This window comes from Mus caroli, unplaced genomic scaffold (genome assembly GCF_978045245.1).
Source record: "Mus caroli unplaced genomic scaffold, Mus_caroli_1 scaffold_19, whole genome shotgun sequence".
Taxonomy (NCBI): Eukaryota; Metazoa; Chordata; class Mammalia; order Rodentia; family Muridae; genus Mus; species Mus caroli.
In genome coordinates, this window is record NW_028227274.1 from 49,251,969 (window position 1) to 49,275,735 (window position 23,767).

Genomic DNA, 23,767 nt, shown 5'->3' on the forward strand with positions numbered 1-23,767 from the left:
ATACTTTGAACCCATAGAAACTTATAAACAATGTAATGAAATTAAGATATAGTATAATATTTTCCAGGAAACATAATTAAAATGTCACCAGTGGAGAATAGTTTTTGTAACCAGCCAACACTTTTGGCAAAATTGAAAAGTTGAAGTACTCACCCTGCTTAATATAAATCATAGCATTAGGAAACATAATATACCATACCACATACATGAAACATAATATATTTTTCCTCATTCTAAAGGAGGAATTTGCACAGATGGAAAGGTTTTCTTATTTTTTTAAAAGCAGCTTCTTGTTATGATAATCAGTTGTGAACTTTTACTTATATAGAGTCTATCACAGAGTCTATGTCTGTTCTCCATTGCAGGTGTGATTCCTGCTGTGTGTCACATGGCAGATGCTGCTTTTGACAACATCCCTGCATGGCTCTGTGCTAAAATTTATTTCCATTGACATGGTCTCTGTTAATTAAACCAGAGTGTGAATGGCTTCTGGCTTTTCACTATAGACTAGTATTTTCAAATTTTAAAGGCTATGATTATGTTACTATTATAATAATTCCATATAATAATAATAATAACAAAAATTGAGGGAAATGTTTTTTAACCTCCCAGTACTTGTAACCATTTTATAAAGGGGTTAATCTATTTTTAAATCATTATTATACTAAGTATTAAAATATTTTCAGAAAAACACAAATATATACAAATCCATAAAACTCTCCCATCTTGCAGGCTATTTTTTAAATTCTTCCTCATTAATTTACTAACATGCTGGGAAGAAATGAATGTGTTAGAAGAAGTGGTTTAATCGACCTAAGAAAGTACTTAGATTTGAATCATAGTCCCCACTGCACTGAATAAAGAGAAAACACACAATTGCCTTTGGCTTTCTTTGGACATATTAGTATTTGCTTTTAGTATGATCACCTATGGTAGTGGTTCTCAACACATAGGTCACAATTCTCGGGGGGGGGTCACATATCAGATATCCTACATATCAGATATTTACATTATTATTCATAACAGTAGCAAAATGACAGTTATAAATTAGCAACAAGATAATTTGTGGTTGGGGGATCACTACAACATGAGGAGTTCTATTAAAGGGTTACAGCATTAGGATGGTTGAGAACCAGTTACCTACTGGGTATATGATGCTGCTCAGAGATTTCTGTCTATATTGTTCAAGGTTATATTTTTGTTGTTAATGCTTTTGTTTTTGTTTGTGTGTTTATTGATGCATGTGTATTATGTGAACAAATTCTGAGTAGTTGTATACTTAATTGCTTGTAATCAAGTCTGGAGGCATTTCTTGCCTGGATATATTTCTGTGTACTGTACGCGGCTGAGACTCTTAATGGTCCTGAAAGTTCTGGGTTTTGTTTCCCCTTATTCATTCTTGGAAACATGCTTTCCTGTAATGTACTGTTAAAAGCAGAGCAAAAAGATTGCACTTCATTTACTTTGCTACAATACTGATTATTTCTAAGTGAGAAAATGATTTGTGAGCCATGAAGTTTTTAAAAAATCATATCACATAATTAGGTAAAGTGCTCAGGCTATGACAATTACCAGGGATTACCATAAAAATCACATGGCCTTTCCTGGGTCATTGTGTAGCTGTCACACTACAATTAAGTTTTCAGAGTAAACATTTCAGAGACTTAGAGTCATTTCACTTCTATAATTCTGAAGTAATGACATCCATGACATAATGGTTAAGGCCCATGGTGGTGTTGAGCGTACACTGCGGTTAGCCTCACCCTTATGAAGCTGTGAGGATGTGGCTGGCATTGCCATTTGGATCACTTCAACTTATCATCCCAGTCTCTTTTAAGGGGGAAATCTTTTTTTCTGCACATTTTTATGTAGGCATGAATCCCAAAGCTTTTTCATCCCCAAACATAATTATTAATTTTGTTCTTCAAGTCCTAAACTCAGCACAACTTTTCTTTATTCTTAGGAGTTATTTGGATGCTTGAAAATGGTTACCTAGTGATATTTTGACATTCTTAATGTGTTTGATCTTTGCAGGATATAAAAAGGGATTTCATACAATTTAGTGACCATCTAAATGGAATGAGTACCTGAATAATGCAATCCTCATTCCTCGTGTATAGCAACAGTGTCACCTCTCAGTTCTCCCTGTAAATTCAAACACTATTATTATGATTCTTTCTCCTAAGACACTCTGATTCCATGATATTCATGGTGATGACTCTCATGTGTCACCCTGTTCACTAGTGTTTCCTTTATGAATTTTTCTACTTTATTTTGACCCCCAAAACTAAAATAGTGCTGGTTCACAATGGAACCTTTAAGCAACCATTGCAGTTAGATTCCTTTCTAATGAGAATCACCAATCTTTTGTTATAAGCCAACAGATGTATTTTTTCATAAATTAAAAGCAAAGGAGCTGAAGGAGTTTACAGCCCCAGAGGAAGGACAGTATCAATGAACCAGAATCTACCCCACCACCTAGAGCTCCCAGGGACTAAAGCACCAACCAAAGAGTACACATGGAGAGACCCATAGCTCCAGCTGCATATGTAGCAGAAGATGGCCTTGTTGGGCATCAATGGGAGAAGAGGGCCTTGGTCCTCTGAAGACCCAATGCCACAGTGTAGGGGAATGCCAGGGCAGTGAGGTGGGAGTGGGTGGGTGGGTAGAGGAGCACCCTCATAGAAGCAGGGGTAGAGGATGGGATGGTTGTTTGAGAGGGAAAACTGATAAAGGGGATAACATTTTAAATGTATATAAATAAAATATCCAATTAAAAAAAACATGACTGTCAATTCTCATAAATTCAAAGGGAATTTTGGACCAGATAAGTAAAATGGTGTGTGTGTGTGTGTGTGTGTGTGTGTGTGTGTGTGTGTGTGTGTGTGTGTAATGGGTGCCAGTTCATGACAGCAAGACACATGATACCAAATCCTCTACGGAGTTCATTTAATGCTGAACATGCTTCAAAATTGCTTTGTATGCATTACTTTCCTCTCAACACATCTTTTTATCTCCAAAACATCTTGATACCTAAATTTTACAAAGGAGCCAACCTTGGTACTGGAAACCTGCTGCCTATGATGTTAGAGTCCCTCGTGCACAAATGCTAAAATTGTAACACGGGTAGATTTTCACCACACATGCACATTCACTCCCACCTCCAGAATGACAGCATTGGCTGTGCATTGTTTATAGATAGTCTGTTGAAATTTATTATTTTCTTGAACTTGCTTAGAAAGCTGCTGAGTGATATACACTGATAAAAAGTGGTGTATTTCTGCATTGGTCAAGAATATTTCAGTCTCCAAACGTCCATAAAGCAAATAACTCTAATGCAATGGTTCTCAGCCTGTGGGTCACGAACCCTTTCAGGGGCAAACCCTCCTTCACGGGGGTATATATATATATATATATATAAGGAACATCTTGCAGAGCAGGTATTTACATTATAATTCATAACATTAGAATATGACAGTTATGAAGTAGCAATGAAAATAATTTTATGGTTAGAGGATCACCACAACATGAGGGACTTTATTAAGTGGCAACAGCCTAAGGAAGGTTGAGAATCACTGCTCTTGTATCTGTGCTTTCCAAGGCCCACAGCAGCCATTTAGAAAATAGAATGTGAGGATCCAAATTCATCTTCTAGGGCAGCAACAGCCAAAGTAGGTAGAACTGAAGACACTGTGTCAGACCGGCATGCATCATTAGTAACACTAGTCTTGTGAACCTACTGACATGCCTGTCAGTATTTCCAAAGACCGATGGGTTTGCAGTGTGTATAACCTGATCATTATACAGTCATAGACTCCTCTCCTTTTTATATTATGTAATGCTGCTTTAATTGCATCACAATGAAGGTGTTTTGTTATTTTAGTAACTGGTGAAGAGAAAATCAATATATCTGACAACAGCCCAGCTGTACACTCAGTAAAATAAATTTACATCTTTTTTGCATGTGTGTCGGATGATATGTAGATTTTATTTTAGCATCCAAATACATTATAATTCTGACTGAGGCTACTCAACATCATGAAATTTTTTTAAGTAAACATTTCAGAATTGCTCGCTAAATTTTCCTTTATAAACCTCCTTACTAGAGTGTTAGTGTTTTTAGCCTAGAAACCTAGAACTTATTAGCTAACCTAGGTTGAAGTTTAACTTGCCCCAGTCCTACTGCTTCAGATTCCTGAGTTGAGGGGTTATATGATTCAGGTTTTTTTTAAATAATCATTTTTTTACACTCCTAATTTATTCTCCACTTCCCCTATCCACCCTCCGACTGTACCACATCCCATACCTCTTCCCCACTCCTCTGTCTCCACGTGGATGTCCTCACCTCCCCACCCTTCCTGACTTCTAAACTCTCTGGGGTCTCCAGTCTCCAGGGTTAGGTACATCATCTCTGAATGAACACAGACCTGGAAGACCTCTACTGTATGTGTGGTGGGAGCCTCATATCAGCTGGTGTATGCTGTCTGTTTGATGGTCCAGTGTTTGAAAGATCTTAAAATGTATAAGTAATGAAATATTTGGTATAATATGTCCCTATACACTTTACTCTGAAAGATGCATAACCTAATTAGACCAAATATACTCATGAATATAAAATCATAAGAGAAGTATGCAATCGTTTTCCAGACACATGTTATTGGCAATATAAATTGTTACATGTGTAAGTCCTCTTTAATATGATTCACAATGATAATGAGTTATTGTAAAACATAAATTTGAAAAGAGATTGTATAGATTTTAGTCACCTTTTTTCTCAACACCTAAGAGCATTCTGGATCAAATCATTTAACCAGGTCAGAGGTTTTGGAATGAAGACATGTGAGGTTGGGGATAGAGCTCAATGATGCATGCCTGTTATACAAGGATCCATGCTTCAATCCTGACAAATAAACACCCAGGAAAACACATAAATAAACAAAATGAAATGAAAATAATGGTGCTACATTTTATTCTTGACTATCCCATCTAATGCTGCTATAAAGCAAAGGAGCAATGCAGCAGAAGGCAGCTGTAATTGCATCAACACATGCTAAGGTGGAAGCTTCAGTAATTTCATTGGCATTGCTGCTGAAATGAAAAATGCATGAGGCAACATCAAGGTTCAGCAAGGCTAGAATCTTCAGGGCTGTTGAACATACACAATCACCAAATCTCCCTCTCTCTGTCTCTCTCTCTCTCTCTGTCTCTCTCTGTCTCTCTCTGTCTCTCTCTGTCTCTCTCTGTCTCTCTCTGTCTCTCTGTCTCTGTCTCTCTCTCTCTCTCCCTCTCTCTCTGTCTCTCTCTCTATCTCTCCCTCCCTCCCTCCCTTCCTCTCTCTCTAAATATGTAAGAAATATCTCTGAAAATCTCTTTCTTTCTTTCTTTCTTTCTTTCTTTCTTTCTTTCTTTCTTTCTTTCTTTCTTTCTTTCTTTCTTTCTTTCTTTCTCTCTCTCTCCCTCTCTTTCTCTCTCTCTCTCCCTTCCTTCCTTCCTTTCTCTCTCTCTCTCTTTCTCTCTCTCTCTCTCTCTCTCTCTCTCTCTCTCTCTCTCTCTCTCTCTCTCTCTTCCTCTTTCTTCCCTTCTTCCTTCCTTCCTTTCTTTCATGGAAGAGGTTTTGAAAGAAGTCTGATAAAGAAAACCAGGGACTTGAGCATGCATATGGTTCCAACCCTGAGTGACATCCCTGTACATCCTGAGCTTTAATAGCATCTTCTATGTTACAACTAACTAGACTATGGATGGCATCATTGCTAAATGCTATCTACATGGTAGTTTTTCAGACAGTGTTATGTTAAGTGGCATGGAATGGAAACCCTTGAGCTGATAGAAATGGACTATACATGACATTCAGCTCAGACACATCTTCCATTTTACTTACTTCCTCAGCTCTCTTTCTTTTTAAAAAAAGATTTATTTATTATTATACATAGATACACTATAGTTGTCTTCAGATGCACCAGAAAAGGGTGTCAGATCTCATTACAGATGTTTGTGAGCCACCATGTGTTTGTTGGGGTTTGAACTCAGGATCTTTGGAAGAGCAGTCAGTGCTCTTAACCACTGAGCCATCTCTCCAGCCCCTCATTTTGGTAAAGATTGATTGATTGATTATATATAAGCACACTGTAGCTGTCTTTAGCCACTCCAGAAGAGAGTGTCAAATCTCATTATGGATGGTTGTGAGCCACCATGTGATTGCTGGGATTTGAACTCAGGAACTTCGGGAGCGCAGTCGGTACTCTTAACTGCTTAGCCATCACTCTTTTCTAGCTGATGTCTCTCATGTGGTCACAGCACAGGAGCAATGTCTATTCTCTTGTTTTACCCATTCTCCCCAACATCACAGAACTGCACTTGCTCCCTGTATACTTACTCCTTCCATACATTTTATTTCAGAGTTTATAAAAATTTCTAAATCATCCATCCTCCAAAATGGATGCCTTAATGCCTTAATAATTTTCTACATATCTGAATGTGCCATCTGCTAGCATTTTTATTAGGTCCTAATTATGTAATGTGTATAAAATCTCTTTAGCAGTAGTAAAACAACAAATAAACAAAAACCATTGTCATTAATCTGTGATACATGTCAAATTACTCATGTTATTTGCTAATCTGGAAAATTCATTTGTGCTTACTAAGGTAAATGCTAGTGAAATTTTATCATCTTATTTATGAAGTGATAGTTTAACTGAAATACTTTTCTAGTTGTCATTATTACTAAGTTGCCATAATTATTTTCTTCAGACACTGACAGATCATATGTAAAAGTCTAATTTTTAACTTATTACACTTTGTGAATTAATAAGTCCAAAAATGACTATGATAGATACCTGAGAAAAAATCCAATAATAAAACAAATTGTAACTGGTTTAACAAGAGTGTCTTAGTTTTAATTGCTTATGACAATATACAATATTAACATAAGCAAAACCATTTAGCATAGAGCTTACAAAATAACTAAACCCTAATGTTAGAAGGCATCTATGCATCTTCTCAAATTGTTTGTTCAAATAAGATTTGAAACCATAGATTGGTTGTTTAGATGAAACAGTCTATGCTTGTGTTACAAGCATTATTTGTAAGAGACACATATAAATCTTACATGATATAAAATGTTAGTTTGTTTTTTCATAGTTGCTTACCAATGAGAATAAATATTTCAGTGACATACTTTTTTTTAAATGAGTGGAAACTATGCCAAAATAGGTCATAATGTAGCCTCACACTATGGTCATTTAATAGGATTATTTCCTCCTAACTTAAATCGCCATTCATGAAAAAGAGACAGTATTTTCAACTTCGGTTTATGTTGCCTTTAAAAAATGTCAATGCTCTGTCTCAGGATGACTCTGTTTTGCCTAATACCTAAAATATACAAACCGAAGTTCTTTTTTGTGGGTAGATGAGGCTGGCCTCCAGCTGCTGTTCTCCAGCCTCTGCCTCCTGAGTGCTAAGGTAACAGGCATGTGCAACCCAAGGGGGTCTATAGTTTTAGCTCAGTGCTTTTTGTGATGTCTCAGTAAGTTATCTGGTCAACCCCCTTTCACATTCTAGCTTCAGTGGCCTCTTCATTTTCCTCTTCCATGTGTCCAAATCGCCTTAATTCTTGCTGACTTTTGCTTTGTAAATTCATGATGTAAGTAAATCCCAAGGATAATTTCTCCTTTCATCTTTTCCCTATAGACCATTCCTTTTGTCACCTGCCTGGTCACTGATCTCTTGTCCATGTGGTTGCTCTATTCTTTCAATCCCTGAAAGTGAAATTTTTTTCTTTCACCATTTAATTATAATACTGAAATGTTTACAGGATAGGATTGGCTACTCTTTAAGATCCTTTACTCAGTTTGCCAGTTCTAACAAGCCTTTTCAGGCCAACATTTTGTTTGTTTGAGAATTTCACATATGCATATAATGTGCTTTGACAGAGTCCACCCACTGTTCTCTCATTTTGTATTTCTTCACTATCTAAAGTTCTATGTGTGTGTGTAGGGGGGTGGGTGGGTGGGTGGAAGGAATACCTCATCAAATGACGCAAGTATGTGTATGAGTGAAGGTTATCTACTGTATCATGGGCACCATCTCAGGAGCCACATCCTTGAAAATATTTGATTCTCCATGTCCCAGAAGTCATCAGTTTTCAATAGCTCCTAAGGTCAGGTTTGTCTTCCTGTCCACGTTGGTCTTCCATGACAGCATTGTTTGGTTTGATTTATGCATGTCTGGTCTTGCTGTCATTCCTTCTGTGAGTCAACAAGTGCGTCTTCCCTGTTATATTCAGAAAACATTGTTTGCTGCATTCAACCACAACCTCTTGTTCTTATAATGTTTGAACCAAGTCTTCCATACTGATCCCTGAGCTTTGGGGAGAGGGGTTCTATCTAGATGTCCCATTTAGTGCTGGATGCTCTGTAGTGTGTTCTATTCTTCATATTGACCACTTGTGGATTAAGTAATCACAAAATTCTGCAGAAGGAAGCTTCTGTGATGATTGCTGGGAGATGCATTTATATATGGGAATAATGATGAGTCCTCAGGCGTTGGTTTAATACTATGTTCTCTTAGCAGAGGCTTTCACTAAGGTCTGTATCTACCTAGTCACAGGTTCTAGGCTCTGCTTTCAGTGCAAAGTATAAGTTCTATCTTGTGTAGATGTCCTTAAATATAATCCAAGTGTAGCTGTTTATTCCCAGAACATTCTTGTCCCTGTTCGACCAGTAGACATATCTTGCTAGGTCAGACATGATTGCAGCTTTGAAGGCTTCACCCATTAACAAGATTGGTAATGATTTTTCTCCTCTGGCAATGTACAAACCATCTTTCAGAACTGTAAAAGCCAACCAATAAGATTGAAGATTCCTGGACAGAAATAACTTGATTTCTCCATGTTCTATGACTCAAGTATGTGGTATTTCCATCGAAGTTTAATCAAGCTCTGGAAAGTAAGCAATAGCAATAGCAATAATATATAATATTTGAAGGAATCTGGGGACCCAATGACTAACAATTCCAAAAAAGATAAGTGTTTCTTGGCATCGAGCCTTATATTTGATGGTGTATGATGTTTCAGATTGACATTATCCTCTTGTGGTAAGAGAACTTAATTTATACTCTTGTTATGTATGTACATTTATATATTTTTACAAGCTCTACATTGATAGGTTTCATATGACTTTGCCAAAGGACTTTAATGTTAGTTATCCCTCTCATACACATTGTGGATGTTCCTTAAAACGTCTAGAAATAGATCTGGCTTGTGACCCAGCTATATATCTCTTGGGCATATACTCAAACTATTCTACCTGCTACTGTAGGGATACATGCACATCCAAGGTCATAGCTCCTCTATTAACAATAGTGAGGAACTGCAACAGCCTAGATTCCCATCAAATAGTGACTAGATAATGAAAATGTGGTACATTTATTAAATACTATCCAACTGTTTAAACAAAACTAAATTATGAAATATTTGGGCAAGTGGATGGAACTAGAAATAGTCATTAGTGAATGAGGTAACCCAGGTTCAGAAAGACAAATGTCAACTGTTGCACATTCTCCCTCATATGTTGATGAAGCTTTGTGTCTTTAAATATGTGTATCTAAATTAGAGTACCTATAGAAGTCAGGAAACCAGTAACAGATCATGGATAGAAGAGGCTCTCAAGAAAAGGCATATGGGACCCAGGTAATATAAAAATGGGATTGAAAATACTGGAACAAAAAGAAACTAACTACAGTGAGTGATGCTGATATTGTTCCATTGGGTAGCTTGTTTACTCTCTTCTTTTTCTGTCTTACTCATTTCCATTGTGACATCCTCTACTGCTATGGAACCCCAGCATAAAATGATGCTCTTTTTCTGTAGATCCTACTGTGTGTAATGTCAGTATTGATTTGATTATTTTACTCAAAAACAATAAAGCATGCCTATGAAAATGGATATGTAACAGGTAAAAATTCATGAAAAAGTAAATATAAAAGAGTTTATGGGAAGGGGCCTGGAAAGTTTGCTGAGCATTTAACACTGCTGGCTCTCCACACTGCTGGTGGACACAGGTTTGATTCTCAGTACCCACATGCAGATCACAGACATCTGTTACTTTAGTTCCAAGGGATCCAGTATTCTCTTCTGGCCTTCAATTGTAACAGCCACACATGGCACACAAACACACACGCAGGCAAAGCATTCATACTCATTAAATGACGAGTAAACAAATGATTAACAATAAATAACTGTCTATGAAAAATACTGTTTAATTTTGTTAGAAATATATTTCTTGGTCTGGCAAGATGGTATACTAGCTTCTTTTTCTGTTGCTGTAATAAATACACTGACAAAATCAAGGTAGGAGATCAATGTTTATGCTAGCTCACAATTCTAGTTTAGATTCCATCAGAGTTGAGTTGTCATGCTGGCAGGAGCTTGGGATAGCTCATCATGTTACATCTATAATCTGAACAGGGATCTATAAATTTATTTATGCATGTATGTATGTTCTTGGTCAGTTTACTTTCTACATTTAGAAAACATTATTTTTTGGTCCTTTTATAAGTGTAAATAATGTATTTGTATGATGCATTTCCTGCTCTTAGAATTGCACTAGCCACAGTGGGTAGGTCTTTCCACCTCAATTAGCAAACTCAAGATAATACCCAACATATATGTCACAGGGTAATCAGTTGCACACAGTTTCTCCCTTATTTCCACAGATTATTCTAAATTACATCAAACCAACAAAACAAACCATCACATCAGGTAAAGATGTTTCCTGCAAGCCTGAGGACTTGAATTAGATGTCCCAAGGATCCACAGCATTGAAAGAAAAAACAAAAACAAAAACAGATTCCCTCCAATTATCTTCTGACTATTATACAATGACCTACACATGTGATATGTTTGTAGATACAAATGCTCGAATATACATGAATACAGGGTTGGGGGAGAGAATTCTCTAACTATACAGAAAGAAGTTACATTATTTATTTAAAATGAAATATTAGGGCTAAAATATTTTTAAAAATATGTGAGGTCAGGCTAATAGTAGCTAGCTCCAATTAGCTTGTCTTTGCATAATGTGTATCTGCTCTGAAGTACATAAGATATAGCTGTTGATTTAAAAGATAAATAAGAACTACAGAGATAACTCAGCAGTTACAAATGCAAACTGATATTGTAGAGAACTCACAATCCTCTCAATCCACAACCCATGTAGATTGACTTACACCTGTCTCTAATTCCTACTCTAAGGGACTGACAGCTTCTTCAGGTCCATAGGTTCCAACATGCAAACCTACATACACTCAAGCACATATGCACACGCACTCGCATGCATACACACACACACACACACACACACTTGAATGCACACACACACACACACACACACACACAAGCACACATGCACATGCACAGATAAGTACTAAAATAAAACTTTTTATGGTTTTCAGACATATTTAAAAACTAATCCCTGAAATTATATGCACACAAGTAACACTAGATGGACTGGATGACTTGTATTTATTATATATTTAGTCATAAACACATCATAACTAATGTACCAGCGGCTAAGAATGTGAGAGGAAGCAAGGTAGTTATAGAGGGGCAGTTGAGGGAGAAAGAGACAGGGGGAAAATGCTGTAATAATGTTTTTATTTAAAATACATTTTAAAATTAAAAACATTAGTAACAGTTGTTCTAAACACCTTGTAGTAAAATGATGATTCTGAAATCAATGTGTATGAATTGACCATACTGTTACCACTGATATTTATATTAAAAAACATTCTTTATCCTTTTCAATGTTTTGCAGCTTTTTAGAATCTACTTGACTGAACTAACGTAGATTTCCAGGGGATGAGTTTAGCTGATAAGGGAGATTTTTGAGAGACAGCCTGTTACATAAATGATGCTTTCAGTTAGGCTTATATTTATCCATTTTCATTGCATGCATCTCAGACCTGGCTCATCCTCAGCTCCATCTAAATCTCTCTGGTAATGAGATGGGACACCCTCAGTGTCAGATTCAAGCATAAAATAACATATGCAAATACAATTTAAAACTGGAATCGTACCAATGGTATTCTTAAACCATGTTGAACATATCCACTTACTGGAATAAAGGCATACAAAGCTATACATGTTTTCTCCTCTCTGAGGGGAAAAAATGTGTTGCTTTTGCAGTTATAATCAGCAGTTTTATCATGTTCATTTTGTAAACCTCGTGAAGCCTTATGCTTTTTTTCTTATACAGTCCAACTCATGTTCTCCAGGGCATTGAATTCAGGACCTTCTTTCTATTATTATTTTCAGTAAATCACCTTGATTAGGTTCCACTAACTACTTGGATGTATGTATTTGTGACTGACATTGCAGAATGCATAATCAGGGATTATGTATCTGTAAAGAGATTTATCGGTTGCCATTTCCTGCTCTCATGACTTTTTATTTGCTTTATTTTATGTATTGTTCCGTACAACATTTGGGGAGACCATTTTGAAAGTTTTGTGTGTGTGTCTCTTAGACTTCTTGCATGAAAGATTTCCTATTAATAGTTTAAAGGTGTGACATTTACCTAGCTCAAAGTTATAAAGGTTAGTTCTCTTGCATTTCCTCGTCCATGCAATAAGGGAAGTTTTTTTTGGATTTCTGGTAAGCCAAGGTAGACACAAATAGTGGCTGATGGCTTGATACACAGTAATCCTTTAAAGGAAAAGGATATGGGATTAGATTTTGTAATACTACCTACAGGTATTTGGGAGCTTTTCGAAAATGAGTTGGGTCCCCTTGATGCAGTGGAGCTTAGGTGAGCAAATAGAAGCTTGTGTGTTTTTCCTTATCTGCTGTCACAATTCAAACAGAGAAACCAAGTAATATCAAAATACTTTCTCTTAAGAGAACACAAGGTCCTTGATTCCTTTCTGTTCTCCACAAAAGAATCATCCTCATACAGAAGCAAATATATATAAAGGATATATATGTATATATGTATATGTATATGTATATGAATATGTATATGTATATATATATGTGTGTGTGTGTGTGTGTGTGTGTGTGTGTGTGTGTGATATATATTGAAGGAAGTGGGAAATGATATGGCCACTGCTTGACTCTGAGCAGAACATGCTATAGAGTGAAATTCCTCAGCAATGTTGGATCTTAGAAATGTGTGACTGGGTTTCTGAGTATAGGAAAACCAGCACCATTAGTTTTTTGTAAGATGTAGGATTTGGATAATAATATTCTGCTAATTGGATCAAAGAGAACACAATTTTATTTTCCATATAAAAAGTTTGGTGAAACAGAAAAATCTGAAAATGCTGCACATTTCATAACAGACATCAGAGAATGAACACTCAGAACCACTTTGTTACCATTTCACATCACTTCTGGTTTTCCTTATACACCAATATGATTCTCGCTCTTGCCTAAACAGTTGATTCACTTAGTAGCTCTATTTAAATCACATTATATTTAAAGTGGACCTGGATATCAGTATGTCTAAATATTATCAGGTGATACTAGTATATGAACAGCTTATTCTCACTACATGCAGATTAGTAAACATGACATGATTTCATCCTAACTGCAATAACGTAAGATCAGCATCACAAAGCCTGCTACCACTTTATTTCATTTTATTTACAAGATACAAAAGTGACTTAGGAATCTGTTTTCAAAAGTGTTAACTAAATCCTTGTTTTTGTTAAGGCAGAATCTCTGAGTTCGAAAGTAAAGACTATACAACTTCCAGGTATGTCATTGACACTCTTATTTCTTGTTCACTTTTGGTCCTCAAAATAAGAATGTAAAATATATTATTAAATGGTTACCAAAAGCAAAGAGTGAACTGTGTGCACTTCAGAAATATTGTCTAGGTATCAACAATATGCTCCAACATTTGTAATTCAAATTAATTTCCTTCTAATTGCATGAGAAATACCTATAAGGGCTTGATTTGGTTTGGTTTTGTGTTGGGTTGGGTTGTTTTGAAACAAGATACTCTTCTGTATCCCTGACTAACCTGGAACTAGTGAGGTAGACCAGGCTAGCCAGGAACTTGCAATCCTCTTCCTACCTCTGCCTCAAAGTTGGGAATTACAGGTATATACCACCATACCTGTCATCATTAATTTACATTTGCTTTATTCACATTTGCTAATGCTATAGTTAAAATATAAAATATAATATCTTGACATTGTCAGAAATATGACATTTTGCAAAACCTCCTGAGATGAAATTGTCCTTCAGCAGGGCTGGCTATTTGTAATAAAGTTATATATCTTGATATGTTTTATATGTTTTTAAAAATATTATGTCTTTATGTTTTTTCATTTTTGTTCTAAGGCAGAGAAAATTATTTTTTTATGTAGAAAAATATCACATACTTCTTGACATTTTCTAAATGATATATATATATATATATTTTTTTTTTTTACTAATTATGGTCTTTTGTGATTGCTTGTTTTTTCCCCACTACTTTTAACAAACTTCAAACTTTTCTTTATTCTTTTATTTTAATGTTCTGGCTAAGGGAGTCAAGGTCATATTTTGATGATTCTGAGAAAGAAACTATTAAGAACAGATGATCATTTAAAAGATCCAAATTATATTCTAAACACTACAGGTAGCTGCACTGTGAACAATGCTCTCCTCTGACACTGTGATAATTGTTTTACTGACATGATTTTCCAGCACTGGTGATGGACTTCCAGCTTATTCAAGATAAGAAACTACCATTGTACTACTTCCTTAGCAGTGAGATATTTCCAGATAGCAAATGGGTAGAGACTGGAATGGGATAATGTGAATTGAGAGAGAAGCCTAGCACACCATAATTTAAAACATGTTTTCTGAAAGATACCAGTGTCACACTGATTACTTAACTGCATATCAGAAAGTGTCACCTTTAAACAAAGCTCTTTAGATACATTTTATATTTTTCTTTCACCGTGCTTCTTTAGCAACTATGGAGAAAAGTTCAGAGAAACGTGCTCTAATTAAAATGGACATAAAATGCAGCCAAATGCTGCAACAAAAGGGTCCAGCAAAAGTATAAAGGGGAAGAAGATGTTATTTTTCCATTCATGATATGGTGAGGACAATCACATTGTATCCTTTTGTGTTTGGAGATTCTGGGATCTTTGCTTTAACTACAGAGAATGCTTAGACTATAATGCGGTTTCAGATTTTACATTTAATGCTTGCAGGGATTGTCGTCCTCATGCTTTCTGATGTGACAATGTTCAGAGAGTCTTGTTTCACACTTTCACTGGTTTTGGGAGATCTACATGTTTGCCTTAGGAGACACAGTCTTCCTACTGTCCCTGTGGGGTGTGTGCTGATAACTGTGTGCATCTGAGACTCCGGACTTCAGGAGTCTGGCCAGGATGTGACTGTTAAAGTCCCAGCACTTCCACTGAGTGCCACACAGAGCACTAAGTTGGCTCAAGCGATACCAGAAGCAGATGTGCTATAATGTTCCGTGCTTATTGTTCTTTAAACCACAACACCAAATAATAAGCCAACTATAAGGGATCTTATTAATTTAATTTTCAAAAAATACACCTGATTGCGAAACAGGTATTTTAGAATCCCCGAGGCTGTCAGTACAGAGAGGAGGTCTGTGACTTGAAAAGGGGGTAAAGAAAGGGCAATTTTCCTGCAAAATCAGCATATGTTGAGTATTTCATATGTTACTCTACTGTTTATAATGCCTTTTTTCAGGCAATTTTTTGAACGGTCTGAGGGAGACTTTATATGTAGTTAAGTCATAGGGTGAGATCATTTCAGTAAGGAAGAAGGATTAGAACCAACTCTACTGAGATAAAGGCAAGAGGAGTGTCAGCTTCCAGGCAAAGTGATGGAGAGGACACCTGTGGAAGTCAGTGCTTAGGCCATTTTTGTACCCTAACTGATTATTAGCCTTTAAGTTGCTAAGTTACAAAGAAACTGAAAATGAACACTGCTTCTTGATTATTTCATTTAAAAAAGGGGGCCCCAAATGTGAGAAAGAACATACATACCTGAAGAACAGAAGTTCACAGTTGAAACAGTTCCCAAAGAAAGTACATACGAAAGGATGAAAGGATGAATCTGCGAGATGTACAAGTCCCTGTGGTCTGTAAAAACTAAAATCCTGTTAATCACTCTGATGTTGCCTCTCATTCATTCCATTTGCTACTTTCTAATGACATGGACTATTTAAGGTAGCTTTCCCTACTTTCTCCAGCAACTAAAGGACAGAGTCAGAATTTAACTTTAATCCTTATCTTATCTAACACCCATGTCTTTTTCTCTGAACTTCAGTTTTACATAAAATATTCCAGACTAGAGTAGGTTGCCGGTCCATATAAGAGTGATTGTCACAGTGGGTTCTAGAGTCTTATCTCAAAGCTGTCAGCTACTTCAATAGAGATACTCCTGTTATGCACATAATCTACCCCACTCAAGACCATCTCATGGACAGATACAACTTTAGAACAGGAAGAACTGTTCTAAACTATTTAAACTGCCAATCTGTTTGTACATTTTCTTGTTTGTAGAAAACATTTATTAAGAATATGAAAAGTTGTATCCATTCTTCTGTTGAGGGGCATCTGGGTTCTTTCCAGCTACAGGCTATTATAAATAAGGCTGCTATGAACATAGTGGACCATGTGTCCTTCTTACCAGTTGGAACATTTTCTGGATATCTGCCCAGGAGAGGTATTGCTGGATCTTCTGGTAGTACTATGTCCAATTTTCTGAGGAACCACCAGACTGATTTCCAGAGTGGTTGTACAAGATTGCAATCCCACCAATAATGGAGCAGTGTTCCTCTTTCTCCACATCCTCACCAGCATCTGCTGTCACCTGAATTTTTGATCTTAGCCATTCTGACTGGTGTGAGGTGGAATCTCAGGGTTGTTTTGAGTTGCATTTCCCTGATGATTAAGGATGTTGAACATTTTTTCAGATGCTTCTCAGACATTTGATATTCCTCAGATGAGAATTCTTTGTTTAGCTCTGACCCCCAGTTTTTAATGGGGTTATTTGATTTTCTGGAGTCCACCTTCTTGAGTTCTTTATATATATTGGATATTAGTCCACTATCTGATTTAGGATAGGTAAAGATCCTTTCCCAATCTGTTGGTGGCCTTTTTGTCTTACTGACAGTGTCCTTTGCCTTGCAGAAGCTTTGCAATTTTATGAGGTCCCATTTGTTGATTCTTGATCTTACAGCACAAGCCATTGCTGTTCTATTCAGGAAATTTTCCCCTCTACCCATATCTTCGAGGCTTTTCCCTACTTTCTCCTCTATAAGTTTCAGTGTCTCTGGTTTGATGTGGAGTTCCTTAATCCACTTAGATTTGACCTTAGTACAAGGAGATAGGAATGGATCAATTTGCATTCTTCTACATGATAACTGCCAGTTATGCCAGCACCATTTGTTGAAAATGCTGTCTTTTTTCCACTGGATGGTTTTTCCTCCCTTGTCAAAGATCAAGTGACTATAGGTGTGTGGGTTCATTTCTGGGTCTTCAATTCTATTCCATTGGTCTATTTGTCTGTCACTATACCAGTACCATGCAGTTTTTTATCACAATTGCTCTGTAGTACAGCTTTAGGTCAGGCATGGTGATTCCCCCAGAGGTTCTTTTATCCTTGAGAAGAGTTTTTGCTATCCTAGGTTTTTTGTTATTCCAGATGAATTTGCAGATTGCCCTTTCTAATTCGTTGAAGAATTGAGTTGAATTTTGATGGGGATTGCATTGAATCTGTAGATTGCTTTTGGCAAGATAGCCATTTTTACAATGTTGATCCTGCCATTCCATGAGCATGGGAGATGGACACAGAAAATGTGGTACATTTACACAATGGAGTACTACTCAGCTATTAAAAAGAATGAATTTATGAAATTCCTAGGCAAACGGATGAACCTGGAGGGCATCATCCTGAGTGAGGTAACCCAATCACAAAAGAACTCACACAATATGTACTCACTGATAAGTGGATATTAGCCCAGAAACTTAAAATACCCAAGATATAAGATACAATTTGCTAAACGCATTAAACTCAAGAAGAACGAAGACCAAAGTGTGGACACTTTGCCCCTTCTTAGAATTGGGAACAAAACACCCATGGAAGGAGTTACAGAGACAAAGTTTGGAGCTGAGACGAAAAGATGGACCATCTAGAGAATGCCATATCTGGAGATCCATCCCATAATCAGCTTCCAAACTCTGACATCATTGCATACACTAGCAAGATTTTGCTGAAAGGACCCAGATAGAGTTGTCTCTTGTGAGGCTATGCCGGGGCCTAGCAAACACAGAAGTGCATGCTCACAGTCAGCTATTGGATGGATCACAGGACCCCCAATGGAGGAGCTAGAGAAAGTACCCAAGGAGCTAAAGGGATCTGCAGTCCTATAGGTGGAACAACAATATGCACTAACCAGTACCCACTCCCTGGATCTCGTGTCTCTAGCTGCATCTGTATCAGAAGATGGTGTAGTTGGCCATCACTGGAAAGAGAGGCCCATTGGTCGTGCAAACTTTATATGCCTCCGTACAGGGGAATGCCAGTGCCAAGAAGTGGGAGTGGGTGGGGGAGCGTGTGGGGGACTTTTGGGATAGCATTGGAAATGTAAGTGAAATAAATACCTAATAAAAAAATAAATAATAAAAAAGAATATGAAAATTTGCTTGGAGAGCTAATTCAGCTGCTCAGAGCACTTGCAGCTTTTACAGAGGACTCACGTTAGGACTCACACACACACACACACACACACACACATGGCTCACCATTGTCTGTCATAACAGTTTAAAAGTTCTAGGAGATCTGTGCTGATTGCCCTGAAAATTCATGTGTTATACATACACACGATTGGGCAAAACATAGGTACCTAGGAAATAAAAATATCTTTTTTTTAAAGATAAACATAAAAGTTTATCTTGGGATTTTGTGAAATAGTTCTATTGTAATTATAGAAAATAAAATAATGAGTAGAAAAGCCAGTTTGTTCTTTCTTTGAACTGGAAGAGACATAAGGTAGAGATCTGCCTGAGAGCATGAAGGCTAGAGGATTCTGTAATGCCTCCATGGCATAGATGTATGGCGTCTGGGATAGACCTGACCTGTCTTAGCTCCCTCTGTGAAGCTGTAAACAGTGGCTCAGAAGCCTGGCACAGGGTCAGAGGCCACCAGAAAACTGACATATGTTCAATTTAATAACTTGCTGATTTTTGAGTTACCAAATGATAATCATTCATTTCATTTCTCAGCATTTCTAATGAATGTAAAACAATCACAGAATTCAATGCAAATTTTGAATTTAGTACCAATATGATTCATAACTTCACCTTTCCAATTCCATCATTTGCTAGAAGTTCTTTTCAATGTAGTCAGTATTATCCATAATTTCTTGCCTCTAATCTTAGGAGTGGTGAAAGACAACAACAGCAACCGAAAGCTTTTTCTAATCAATTCATCAAAAGCTTAGAGAGCTCAAATCAAGAGCCTTAGATATGGCTATCAGTTACTTATCTCAAGTTTTCAACAGAACGGTGTTTGCTTGCTTTTCTCTGACTGAGGGGTTGCTCCCTTAGGACAGTTGTGATGTAATGAGCCCTAAGTTGGGTTTAAATGTAAGAGAACAGCTTCCTTATGATCGCTAAGAAAAAAATTGTACCAAAGTGTCATGACTTAAAAATGTCAATGTTCTAGTAAATTTCAGTCAGAAAAAAAGTGGAAAATGTGCATATTACAAAGGGAATAAAAAGGAAACCTAAAGGAGACATCTGTTATTTAATGAGGAGAGAGGATCTAGGGGTGTAGGCAATGTAAGAAATAGAGTTGCAGATTAAATTACATTAAATCAACTTATATCACAGGTCTACCCTAGATGAAATTTTAAACTAAATGTGCCAGAATTATACAAAATGTGTGTGACAGATGTTCAGCTTTTTGTTTTGTTTGTTTGTTTGTTTTTTTTAAGAATTTAAAGGCATGAGATTAAAGACAATGACTGGATATTAGTGAGCATGCTCAGGTTAAAGTAGCATTTAATTAAAATGAACTCTTCCAACATATTCCTAAACTGATCATCTGCAAATTGCTCCAGGTCTTTCACAGAGATTTTGAAGAGAAAAATTTCTCACCAAACTTTCTGAATTTAGTTTTAGTTTTTGGTACATGAAAAAAAAAATGTACACAGTCTTACATTTAATGGTTTTGTCCAGGAAGTATATACTAAAACAAAATGAAACATTTGTGTGGGGTGTGTGTGTGTGTGTGAGAGAGAGAGAGAGAGAGAGATCTGATTATTATTATTATTATTAATTGTTTTTTCATTCTTTTCTTTTCTTTTTTTACACTCCAGACTTTAATCCCCTCCCGGTCCACCCTCTGACTTTTCCACATCCCCTACCTCCTCCCCACACCCCTGTCTCCACGAGGATGTCCTCACTCCCTCACCATCACCCCACCAGACCTCCCCACTCCTGGGGCCTCCAGTTTCTTGGGGGTTAGGTGCATCTTCTCTGACTGAACCCAGACCCAGCAGTCCACTGCTGTATATGTGTTGGGGGCCTCATATCAGCTGTTGTATGCTGCCTGGTTGGTGGTCCAGTGCCTGAGAGATCTTGGGGATCCAGGTTAATTGTTACTGCTGGTCCTCCTGCAGGGTCGCCCTCCTTCTCAACTTCTTTCAGCTTTTCCCTAATTCAACTGCAGGGGTCAGTAGCTTCTGGCCACTGGTTGGGTGCAAGTATCTGCATCTGACTTTTTCAGCTGCTTTTTGCTTTCGGAGAGCAGTCATGATAGATCCCTTTCCATGAATGTTCCATAGCCTCAGTGTCAGACCTTGGGACCTCCCCTTAAACTGGATCCCACTTTGGGTCTGTCGCTGGACCTTCTTTTCCTCAGGCTCTTCTCCATTTCCACCCCTGTAGTTCTTTCAATCAGGAATGATTATGGGTCAGAGTTTTGACTGAGATCTGATTTTTAGCATAGCTTTTCAAAGCCAGACAAAAAAGACTCTGTTACATAGTTATGTGTATAAGGGCTTTCTCTCATAAAACATTTGGACTTTGAGATACTTTTCCCTTTCAAATTAGTATAGTGCATCTGTCTTGAGTCTTGTTTTTCCTTTGTACCTGGAGTTTGGCCTGTGGCTCTCTTCACATATAGTACCCCATATTCTGTGGTCTTGCTGCTAAAGTGCTTTCCATTTATGTCTTGAAAACACGGCTTCCAAATTAACTCTCCTACCCGGCATCATTTTTTAGGCAATTTCTGGAATGGAGGATGCACAGTCTTCCCTTCATTGGCCCTTCTCATTTGACACAGAGCAAAGTGGAAGAATATTTCCATACTATGTATTAAATAGAATTAGTTTGTATTTACAAATTTAGATGGGATTATATCTCATTTTGTAAAGAATGAGGACATGTAACTATTTTAATCAACTGTAAATCACTGTTTTCATTTATATACATACTGAAAGTCCCTTAAGTTCCCAAAGTAAAGTGTTATCTCACTTCTGGATGTTTATTGTGACTGGCTTTTCATAAACTTAATTGGACACATTGAGATGAACCTCTAAAAAAAGGTAAAATCTACAAAATCATCTTTGCACTTATCCTTAACTATTGGAAGTCAGATAAAATATTTAAAAACTTTGATCTGAAATTTCAGAAAAACAATGTTTATGTAATATGTTGTGGATGCTAAGTATATCTTACAATTTGAAGACATTGCTCAAGACATTTAGATATAGCAAGCCCTGACTTAAGATGTTTCCATACTTGGGATTACTGGGCACTAAGAGTAAACCACAGCCCCAAATCACTTTGATGTTATGCCAAGTACTGATGTGAGGCCTTGTTCAGTATGCTAAATGTATTTCATGAGTTTTGCAACCACGTACTTTTTGATTTTTAAAGGAATTCTCTTTTTTAAACCAAGAGGCATTTCTGTTTCCAAAAAAACTTTGCATAACTTGCTCTTCCCTGACAAGAGAAGGGAAAGGGAAGAAAAAAAAAAAGCATTTTTAGCCTGAACTCTGGACAGATAAAAATGGAATGTCAGGGAAAATCATTCACAATACATTGTTATTAATACTGTGTGTGATTTAGGATTCAAAATCAATCGGACTCATTGAAATTTTAGAATTCCATTTCTTTGCTTATAGATTTTTTTCTTTTATTGAAAATGATTTTTCATATAATATAACTTGGTAACAGGTTTTCCATCCCTCTACTTCTCCTAGATCCTCCCCCCATCTACCCACCCATATAGATAATTTGTTTCTCATTAGAAAATAAAACATTTTAATAAATAATAATAAAATAAAATAAGGTAAGATAAAACAACATCAACAACACCAGAATATGACAAGGCAAACAAAAGGAAAGAGCCCAAGAGAAGTCCCAAGACACAGACACACACACACACACACACACACACACACCACAGAGAGAGAGAGAGAGAGAGAGAGAGAGAGAGAGAGAGAGAGAGAGAGAAGAGAGAGCACGTGCACGAGAGAGAATTATTTGCACATTTAGGAATTCCATGAAAACATTAAACAGGAAGCCATAATATATACATAAAGAAAAAGTAGGGTGAGAAAAATTAATTTAAAAAGATACTAGCTGAGCAGTGGTGGCACACGCCTTTAATCCCAGCACTCGGAAGGCATAGGCAAGCAGATCAAGGCCAGCCTGGTCTACAGAGTGAGTTCCAGTACAGCCAGGGATACACAGAAAAACCATGTCTCCAAAACCAACCAACCAAACAAACAAAAAACAAAAACTCATATAAACAAAAAAGATACTAGATAAACGATAAGAGCCCTCCCATGACCTTATGAGACAAGGGACCTCCAAAGATGCTTTTGAATTTATTTTCTGTTGGTCATCTACTGCTGAGCATGTAGCCTACGCTTAAAAGTAGTTTTTCCTCAGGAAGACACTCTTGGAAGAAACTAAAATTTCACTTGCAAGTGCTTATCAACTGGAGATAGCTTCTGATTTAGAGATTAGGGCATGTGTCCACTTCTTTCAGCTCTAGAACCTCAGCTATTTTGTACCCATGCAGGTCTTGAGTCTCTGTGAGTTCAACTGTGCATTGATCATGGTTTTGTAGTATCCTCCATTCCCTTTGGCTCTTACATTCTTTTTGCCTCCTCTTCCGTATAGTTCCCTGAACAATGAGGAGAACTTGATGGAGACATCCCATTTAGGACTGAGTGATCCAAGATATCTCATTCTCTTAATATGTCTGACTATGGGTCTCTGTATTTCTTTCTGTATTCTGCAGGAGGAAAGTTCTCTGCTCATGGCTAAGCAATGCCCTGATCTATGAGTATAGCAAATTGTCATTAGTAGTCATTTTATTGTTATATTCCTGTAGTAGAACAGGAGTGTTTGGTTCTAGAAGCAGTGTTGGGTATGGGTTGCATCATGTGGAGTGAGCCTTAAGTCAAATCAGATATTGGTTGGTTACTCCTACAAGCTTTGGCAAGATCTTTAAACTTGTTTTCCTAAAACAGTCTAGTTGGATTGGTAGCTAGATATATCTTTATAATTTTGCATAGTTTGGAAGTAGAAGTTTATAGGACTATTTACCAAGTGAGAACATTTACATGTGATACCTTGTATGTGACCATTAAATTAAGATGAAGTAAACAATGACATGCCTTATACGCATATGACCACAGAACTCATTGAACCTAGAGAAGTCGAACTGGTGCCTACATGGAATTTTCACTCATGCATCCTCATC

The 23,767-nt window shown here is 37.0% G+C and overlaps 1 long non-coding RNA gene across 2 annotated transcripts in view; it reads left to right on the forward strand.

Annotated features, from left to right (window-relative positions):
* Positions 1 to 13,705: 13,705 nt before the first annotated feature.
* The window catches only part of LOC115029897 (uncharacterized), a 39,662-nt gene continuing 29,600 nt past the window's right edge, over positions 13,706 to 23,767 (forward strand). For both annotated transcript variants that reach the window (XR_015046105.1, XR_003835473.2), the window contains exon 1: positions 13,706 to 13,751. This is a non-coding gene — a long non-coding RNA (uncharacterized LOC115029897). The remainder of the gene's footprint in view (positions 13,752 to 23,767) is intronic.